General features: G+C 45.7%; 1 pseudogene; it reads right to left on the reverse strand.

The window, feature by feature from the left end:
• Positions 1 to 8,558: 8,558 nt before the first annotated feature.
• Positions 8,559 to 9,635, reverse strand: LOC101017782 (annotated as a pseudogene).
• Between the last annotated feature and the right edge of the window lie 385 nt (positions 9,636 to 10,020).

The following is a 10,020-nucleotide window of genomic DNA, read 5'->3' on the forward strand; positions in this document are numbered from 1 at the left end:
ACACAGCTTCCCAGTTGACTCTCCTCCAAGTCAGCTCAAATCTCACTTTCTTGTTGAGGCCTGCCTTGTACAATATTCTTCAGCTATCTACCGGTGTTTGACATACCACCCCAAACATAATGGGTGTAAAATGTCAGCCATTTCATTAGATTCCTGGATTCTGTGGATCGGAGGTTTGGACAGAGCACAGGGGAAATAGCTTGTCTTTGCTCCTCCATATCTGCCTGGGACCTTAGGCTCAAATAGTGGGGATTAGAATCATGTAAAGCAAATTATAGCCTGCGGACCTATGGCTTCTTTTTGCAAATAAATGTTATCAGAACACAGTCATTGTGACAGAGATTATGTGGCCCACAAAGCTGTGCAGTATGGCCCTTTAGATAAAAAGTTGGCTAATCCCGATCTCAAGGCTCGTTCACTCACATAGCTGCCATCTGCACTGGGATGACTTGGGCACTAGGGCTGCAGACTAACTGGAGCACCTAAAGGAGGCTTCTCCATGGTGGCCTTGGAGTAGCTGGAAGTCTTGCATGGCAGCTCAGGGCTCCAAGAGCAAGCATTCCAGTAAACAAAGAGGAAGCTTCATGGCCTTTTATGTCTTAGCCTCCGAGGTCACATAACTCCACCCTACTCTCTTCATGGAAACAGTCACAACCCCAGCCTCATGGGGAGCAGCCGTAGAGGTTCAAGCCCAACCTCTTGAAGAAGAAGCGTCAAAGAAGCTGCAGTTATGCTTTTAAAAATCCACAAATGCGGCCAGGCGCGGTGGCTCAAGCCTGTAATCCCAGCACTTTGGGAGGCCGAGACGGGCGGATCACGAGGTCAGGAGATCGAGACCATCCTGGCTAACACGGTGAAACCCCGTCTCTATTAAGAAATACAAAAAACTAGCCGGGCGAGGTGGCGGGCGCCTGTAGTCCCAGCTACTCGGGAGGCTGAGGCCGGAGAATGGCGTGAACCCGGGAGGCGGAGCTTGCAGTGAGCTGAGATCCGGCCACTGCACTCCAGCCTGGGCGACAGAGCGAGACTCTGTCTCAAAAAAAAAAAAAAAAAATCCACAAATGCCAAAACTTAGCTAAACTGTGGGATGTCTGCTCTGCAATGTTAATTTTGTACTTGGTGTGCATCCAAATGATACTGCAATTTAATGTCCTAATTATTCAAGTGATCAGACTATGTGTAGGGAACTATGAGCAACAGACAAACAAACAAACAAAAAACAACCCGGACCCCATATTACTTAACTATTTCCAAGGCTGTTGTGCAACTTCAACAAGAAGACACTTACCTGGAACCCATTCTCCAATGCCCACTGTGTCTCCTGTGTCAGCTAAGGCTTTGTGTCACAAGTAGGAGCCCCTACTGTTTAATACCTAGGAAAAAGAGAGAATGTTAAACGCCTACAGCTGTGTTCATCCAAGCGCTAGGGAAGATTACCCCCACTGATTCAAGTGTGAAAGAGCTGTAGCCAAGGTAAAGTGGCATTGTGGTCACAATCTATGTGTCAAACATGTTCAACATATCAGTGACAGGACTTGAGGCTTCCAATTGAAGGTCCCATAGGGGCGTGCCAGGCCACACACAAATGAAATGTGTGAAGATGTAGTCCTCAATGACCCTATTTCTACACCCACACCTTGCTTCTCTTTGCCCTCTTACCTCTGTCCCCTACCCCTTTCAGCTCTGTCTATAGCTATACCTGTAATTTATTTCCCCCTCCTGCCTCTAGTCTACCATGTAAACCCCCCAGTTCATCTCCCTCAGAAAGCTTCTATCCCATCAGCTGGGTACAGTGGCTAACACCTGTAATCTCAACACTTTTGGAGGCTGAGATGGGCAGATTACTTGAGGTCAGGAGTTCGAGACCAGCCTGGTCAACATGGTGAAACACTGTCTCTACTAAAAATACAAAAATTAGCTAGGTGTGGTGGCACATGCCTGTAATCCCAGCTGAGGCAGGAGAATTGTTTGAACCTGGGAGGCAGAGGTTGCAGTGAGCTAAGATGGTGCCACTGCACTCCAGCCTGGGCAACAGGTTCAAAAAAAAAAGCGAGCTTCAGACCACTTTGGCACTTCAGATCACTTTGGCACTCACTCACCCAGCACTTAGCATCCATACCAGAATACTCTAGTAACAGCACCGTGGTTTTCCTTCGGTGAACCATGCTTCCCACATTCACCTCCCTGTCCCTGGGTCTGGATGTGAGATTCTCTTTGCTGTCTTAAGACCATTATCTGTCCCTACTCTCTAAAGTCTCTGGCTTTGACTCTGATGTCATCAGACTAGACCAGCCCTGCTTGCTGCAGCCTTGTAGAGACGCCTGAGTCTCTCCTAATTCTCTGAAGATGCAGTGCCTGCATCACAGTCACTCCCTTTACACTATCCCTGCCATAATTTTGGTAGTTTCAGTACCTTATAAATGATATTTCAACACCACAGCTTCTAAACCCCTTGACCTCTTGTCCTCCATTCAGTATTCTGAGCAATATATTAGAAATGTAAGTGCCAAGTTCTTAAAATTTGCTGGATAACTGGAATGGTGCCCATAAGAAAGTCAACTCATAATGCCGAAAATCTTGAGGGAAGTACAAGCATCTTGTAGTTTCTTGGATAACACAGATCGTGCGTGGAAGAGACCCTGTTCAGTGTGCTGAACAACATAATGGGAGTATAGATTTATGGCCTTTGGGGGCATATATTTTAGGTAACGTAAAACATTTGAAATATTGAATCAAACACACATATACAAGTGCAGTTAGGAGAATTTTTTTTTGGCATCTATCTCGCTCTGTCTTCAGACTGGAGTGCAATGGCGCAATCTCGGCTCACTGCAAGCCCGCTTCTCCTCGGTTCACGCCATTCTTTGCCTCAGCCTCCCTAATAGCTGGGACTACAGGTACTCCGCCACCATGCCCTCGCTAATTTTTATATTTTCTTTAGTACAGACGGGTTCACCTCCTCGTTAGCCAGGATGGTCTTGATCTCCCGGATCTTGTGGATCCGCCCGCCTCGGCCTCCCAAAGTGCTGGGATTACAGGTGTATTTCTCACCGCTACTTCAGCTTTTTGAGAACAAAGTCTCTTCTGTCACTCAGGCTGCAGGCGGACCTCAGCTCACTGCAACCTCCTCAGCCCCAGGTTCAAGTGATTCTCCTGCCTGAGCCTCCTGAGTAGCTGGGACTATAGGCGTGCGCCACCACACCCAGCTAATTTTTGTATTTTTAGTAGAGACGTGGTTTCACCATGTTGGCCAGGATGGTCTCCATCTCTTGACTTCATGATCCACCTGCCTCAGCATCCTAAAGTCCTGGGATTACAGGCGTGAGCCACTGCGCCTGGCCAGTTGTGTAATCATTAAGTGGAAGTTAAACTGGGTTTCACTGCTAAAAAATTACTGAACAGATCCAACATCTAGAGTTTATTACAGCAAGAGGACACAATATAGCAAAACGCAGTAAAGTAAGAAGCAGCATCTCAGTCAAAGGCTATTCATGGCCAGATAGGCCTAGTTTGTCCTAGTTTCTCTAAGGAACATGGCAGGATGCACTTTCTCTGTTGGATCAAAAACCATTGATGTGTGCATGGAATACCTCGGAAACAGGGGCGTCCAAAATGGAGGCTCAGTTGGGGATTTTTATATTTTGCTGGTCATAGACATAGTCTTAAGGCATAACCAGCCTCAACAGCAGAACCCTGTGGCAGGGGATGGAGGGGTCTCACTGAGACCAGGTGCAAATCATTTATGTCATTGTTTTCAAAAAGCAAAGTTGATGCTAGTACAAGTTTCCCTGAAGCTCCTCAGACTGATGGTTAAAAAGCAACATTATTAATCCGTATGCTTCATGCCCTTGGCCAGGGGTCATTGCCACGCAAGAATTTCAGAACAGTTCAAGCTAATTTCAGGCCTGCTGGAATTAACCCTCACAGTACAATAGCTTTTATAGTTGTTGCAAAGCGAAATGGTAGAAGTAAAACACACCATTCAGCACAGTGAACACGATAGTGGAATGAAGCATTTCCTTTAGTGGTTTCTTGGAGTGTCTTTCAAGATCATCCATCCAATAGGCTGAAAAACTCACTGGAAGTAAAATCTCACTCTCATCCCATTGGAAATGGGGCAGCACCATTTAAAGATGCTTTCCTCATTGTGTTGAACAAGGTACAGAAGGCCAATTGTTGAGCTTTTATAATTAGTGGGTAAACCCAATTTAGGTGTCCTAAAGAGGCACATATAAATGCATTTAAGGTTACAGTTTGTTAGAAAGCGACACAGTCAGGCAAGGGTGGCTCACTGTAATCCCAACAGAGCCAAGGCGTGGCAGATCGATGTATTGTGTATATGGAGACCATCCAAACAACACATGAAACCCCATCTCCACTAAAATACCGCAAATTGAAGGCCAGGACCTGGTGGCATATGCCTGTAGTCCCTAGAAGCTATTCAAGAAGCTGAGACAGGAGAATGGAAACCTGGGAAGCTAAGGTTCATGAGCCGAGATCACGCTTCACTGCACCTGTGCCTGGGCAATGGAGCAAGATCTGCCTCAAAAAAAAAAAAGAAAAGAAAGCAAAAAGAAAGAAAAGAGCCAGTGGGCCAGCACAGGATCAATGCCTGTAATCCCAGCACTTTGAGGCCTATGAGGCCATCACCTGAGCCTGTGAGTTAGGAGACTGGCCCAACAACATGGTGAAATCCCACTCAAAAAATAACAAAAAATTAGCTGGGCGTGGTGATGCGCTCAGAAGTTCCAGCTACTCAGGAGACTGAGGCAGTGAGAATCCTGGACCCGGGAGGTGAGGTTGCAGGCTGAGATGGCCACCTCGCACTCCATCCTGACCATGAGCCACTGTATCTCAAACAAAAAAAAAAAAGAAAAGAAAAATGAGATAGTGTATTTTCTCTGTGCTGAAAAGTAAATGGAAGTTGCCTTGTCTGGCACTTGTATCTGTTACAGAATTGGGAGTTCTGTTATGATACTCCCTTTAACATGCTCAATCACATACTAGGAGGCTGAGAACCCAGTTTTTGAAATTGTTGGGGTGTAATGATGGAGAAACTAGGACATTTCATTCCATGTGCTGAACAACAGACTGGAAATACTAGTATTCAGCTTATGTAATTTGTTGGGGGGAGGTTGGGGAGGCAAAGTCAGGTTCTGTGTTTAAAAGGCTCAAATCACCACAGTTAACTGCATATGGGAAGCACAATTATTAGAGCATGTAGGGGTTGCATTGCGAGAGGTGAACAATAAAGTGGAAGGATCTGTGTCTAGCCCTTATAGCTTTTGGAAACTTAAGATAGTATAGGTATGAAACTCCTTTTGCTATGCTGAACAATATCTATGATATGCAAATATCTAAACATTAGGGTTTACTAGGGCACTGAAATGATGCTTAGAGGGGTCTCAAGTCAGCGTAAAACCGTACTGGAAATACAAAGTCTAGCACTTGAAGATTGGGGGAAGCGAGATGGTGGATGTAGGCCAGGCACAGTGGCTCATGCCTATAATCCCAGCACTATGGGAGGGTGAGGCAGGCAGATGGCTTAAGCCCAGGAGTTCGAGACCAGCCCAGGCAACATGGTGAAACTCTGTCTCTACAAAAAAATACAAAAATTAGCCAGGCATGGTGGTGTATACCTGTGGTCCCAGCTACTCAGGAGGCTGAGGTGGGAGGATCGCTTGAGCCCAGGAAGTCGAGGTTGCAGTGAGCCAAGATTGTGCCACTGTACTCCAGCCTGGGCAATAAAGCGACACTCTGTCCTTAAAAAAAAAAACAAAAACAAAAAGAGAGAGAGAGAGAGAGAGATGGCTGCTGAGACCAGCTCAGTTGTGGAGACCCCAACTCAGCTGGGCTAGAGGAATTAGAGACACACACACAGGAATATAGGTTGTGGAGTGGGAAATCAGGGGTCTCACAGCCTTCAGAGTTGAGAGCCCCGAACAGTTTGACCCACATATTTACATATAGATTATAGATTAACTAAAAGTATTCCTTACGGGAAACAAAGGGATGGGTCGAAATAAAGGGATGGGCTCTGGCTAGTTATCTGCAGCTTGAACATGTCCTTAAGGAACAGATTGCTCATGCTATTGTTTGTGGTTTCAGTAAGTGATTTTCTGCCCTGGGTGGGCCAAGTGTTCCTTGCCCTCATTCTAGTAAAATGACAACCTTCCAGCGTGGGTGTCAAGGCCATCACAAGCATGTCACAGTGTTTACGGCCAGTTTTGGGGCCAGTTTATGGCCAGATTTGGGGGCCTGCTCCCAACAGATGGCAGATGTAGAAGACTCCATTCAGCATGCTGAAGAACATACCAGAAGCACAGAGGTCTAGGTTTTGTAGTTTATTGGGAAACTGCACTTATAATTTATTGGGAAACCACATAATGCTTGGAAGCAACTCCATTTAGCTTCTTGAGCAAAATACAGTAGTCTAAGTGCTTTGTCTTTGTAGTTTTAGAGGAATTGAGATGGCGCATACAAAAGGATTCCATTCTACTTGCCGAAACCATCCTGAAAATAAGTTTCTTCTTCTTGCAGTTTGTTGGAGGAATGGAGATGGTACATATAAGAGATTCCATTTACTGCACAACACGCTGAAATTAGAGGTCTGGCTCTTGTAGTTTCCTGGGAAGGGCTGGTGATTTAGTGATCTGTCAGGTAGCAGACAACAGGAAATCAACTGAGTTTATATATATATATATATATTTTTTTTTTTTTTTTTTGAGACAGAGTCTTGCTCTGCCCAGGCTGGAGTGCAGTGGCACAATCTCAGCTCACTGCAACCTCTGCCACCTCGGTTCAAGTGATACTCCTGCCTCAGTCTCCCGAGCAGCTGGGACTACAGGCACAAGCCACCATGTCTGGTTAATTTTTGTAGTTTTAACAGAGACAGAGTTTCACCATGTTGGCCAGGCTGGTCTCAAACTCCTAACCTCAGGTGATCTGCCCACCTTGGCCTCCCAAAGTGCTGGGATTACAGCCGTGAGCCAACGCACTGAGCTCAATAATGATTTCTTTTTTCTTTTTTTTTTGAGATGGAGTCTCACTCTGCCACCCAGGCTGGAGTGCAGTGGCATGATCTTGGTTCACTGCAACTTCTGCCTCCTGGGTTCAAGCGATTCTCCTGCCTCAGTCCCCCAAGTAGCTGGATTACAGGCGTTCACCACCATGCCCGGCTAATTTTTTTGTATTTTTTAGTAGAGACGTGGTTTCACCATGTTGACTAGGCTGGTCTCAAACTTCTGACCTCAAGTGATCCGCCCGGCTTGGCCTCCCAAAGTGCTGGGATTACAGATGTGAACCACCGCACCCAGTCCAATAATAATTTTTGATTGTCTGTCTTGGGGCCTCTATTATCTCCTGGCATTCTTTATGGTATTTTTATTTGCTTGCCACTAGAAGCACAATTGTGTCAAAGAAAGAAAGGAGAAAAGGAAGCCAGGAAGGAAGGGAGGAAGGGGAAAAAATTAAAAAAAAAAAAAGTGGGTGCGTGTGTGTGTGTGCATGATGGAGCTGCTGTTAGACTGGTGAGTTTTTGAGTTCTGAATTTCCTTTGGACCTGTGCCTGAAGTTGTAGAACCTAAGCTTGTGGTTCTTTTTGTATGCAAAAATTAAAAATAAAAAGCCTTTTCCCTTCCTCACAAAAGCAAGGTATAGTAATTAATCTTTTATAATAGCTTGTTTGTAACTCTGTCTGTCTGTTTCTCAACTTTGGGGATAGATGATAGGTCACAAACTTTTTTTATTATATGTGCCATCTAACGGTATCTAGTGTAGACACACAGATTTTATTATTTTTTTGCGATGAAGTCTTCCTCTTGTCCCCCAGGCTGAAGTGCAAGGGCGCCGTCTTGGCTCACTGTAATCTCTGCCTCCCAGGTTCAAGCGATTCTCCTGCCTCAGCCTCCCGAGTAGCTGGGATTACAGGCGCTTGCCACCATGCCTGGCTAATTTTTTTTTTTTGTATTTTTAGTAGAGACGCGGTTTCACCATGTTGGCCAGGCTTGTCTCGAACTCCTGACCTCAGGTGATCCACCTGCCTCAGCCTCCCAAAGTGCTAGGATTACAGGCGTGAGCCACCGTGCCCAGCCAGGACACACAGATCTTTCTGATTCCTTTGATAAGGGGGGACAAATGTGTGCAAAGATTGAAGGAAATACTTTTAGCTGGTTTTGTATATCGTGGAGAACAAAGATAAGACATTTTTAAGAGAGTTTTATTTGGTGTGGGTGACAACTGAATGTGAGTGAAGGAGCCAGAACACCCAAATGAAAGAGCAGGTAATGATTGCTTCTGACTGCTTCCGGGTCTCAGGACTTTTTTTTTTTTTCTGCGACAGAGTCTCGCTCTGTTGCCCAGACTGGAGTGCAGTGGTGCGATCTCACTGCAAGCTCTGCCTCCCGGGTTCACGCCATTCTCCTGCCTCGGCCTCCCGAGGCTGGGACTACAGGCGCCCACCACCTCGCCCGGCTAATTTTTTGTATTTTAATTAGAGATGAGGTTTCACCATGTTAGCCAGGATGGTCTGGATCTCCTGACCTCGTCATCCACCCAGCTCGGCCTCCCAAACTGCTGGGATTACAGGTGTGAGCCACCGCGCCCGACCCCCTGCCCTTTTTTTTTTTTTAAACACCTGGTAATCAATTGATTAAAATAGTTGACGTAAGCATCTGTAATGGTGGCTTCTATCTCGACTCCTGGCTCAGTACTGATGGAAGTGACCTGCTTAACAATCTCAGAAGGACTGTGCAAGTCAATGAGTCGCTTGTGGATTCTCATCTGGAAACGATCCCATGTCTTAGAACCTTCACCACGAGGAGTTTTTCTTGTAGTGAGTCTCAAAATCTTGGTAGGCATTCGAACTGGTCCTTTCACTTCGAGATACTTTTCTTTTGCGCCTCTGATCAAGTCAGCACACACCTTTTCCAGGGATTTTACGTTGTGGCCCATTAGAGTGATTGGAATTCGGTGAATTGCCACCTCTGGCTCCACAGGTGTTTTTCCAGTATCCTTAAGAGCCATGACTGCTGCGCAGCTTCCTGACTGACTTGTTCCTTGGTGGGAGTGAACAGCAGTGAGTCAGGAGCAGGAGTGTGTGGATCAGCGATCAATAGCACCTACAACTGCGTCTTCTTCAATGAGCTTTTTTTTTTTTTTAAGTAGAGATGAGGTTTCATCATGTTGCCCAGGCTGGTCTTGAACTCCTGGACTCAAGCCATCCTCCCCTCTCAGCCTTCCAAGGTGTTTGCTGGGATTACAGGTGTGAGCCACCAGACGTGTCTTAGGCCTTATGAAAAATGTAAAGAATCTGAGAACATGGCTTTCTCACTCTTTTCTCCCAAATTAGGGAGGTCCCCAAAATAGTCACATCAGTCTATTCAGGACGTGAGGGAAACTCCATGTGCCAACAATAAAGTCTTATTAAATCTTAAAACCTGTGCCCCTAACTGTCCTCCTGTTGCAGTGAGCTGAGATTGCCCCACTGTACTCCAGCCTGGGCAACACAGTGAGACTCTGTCTCAAAAAAGAAAAAAAAAAAATCTGTCATCCAGGTTCTCATTGGATAAATTAAATTTGTAACCATGATTGTGATACAATTTATTTATTTATTTTTTGAGACAGGGTCTCACTCTGTTGCTCAGGCTGGAGTGCAGTGGCACAATTTCAGCTCACTGCAGTGCAACCTGGACCTCTCAAGCTCAGGTGATCCTCCCACCTCAGCTTCCCAAGTAGCTGAATCTATAAGCACGCACCACCACGCCTGGCTAATTTTTGTGTTTTTGTAGAGACAGGGTCTCACCGTGTTGCCTGGACTGGTCTCAAACTCCTAGGTTCAAGTGATCTGTCTGCCTTGGCTTCCAAATTGCTAGGATTACAGGTGTGAGCCACCACACCGGGCCTAAATCTTAAGTATGACAGAACCTTTATTAAAGAGTAGGGCAATTTTTTTTTTTTTGAGTTTTGAAAACTTTATCCTGGATAAGAGTCATTTGTCAGTGTTGCAAATATTTTCTGTGG

This window comes from Papio anubis, chromosome 14 (assembly GCF_008728515.1).
Source record: "Papio anubis isolate 15944 chromosome 14, Panubis1.0, whole genome shotgun sequence".
Lineage (NCBI taxonomy): Eukaryota > Metazoa > Chordata > Mammalia > Primates > Cercopithecidae > Papio > Papio anubis.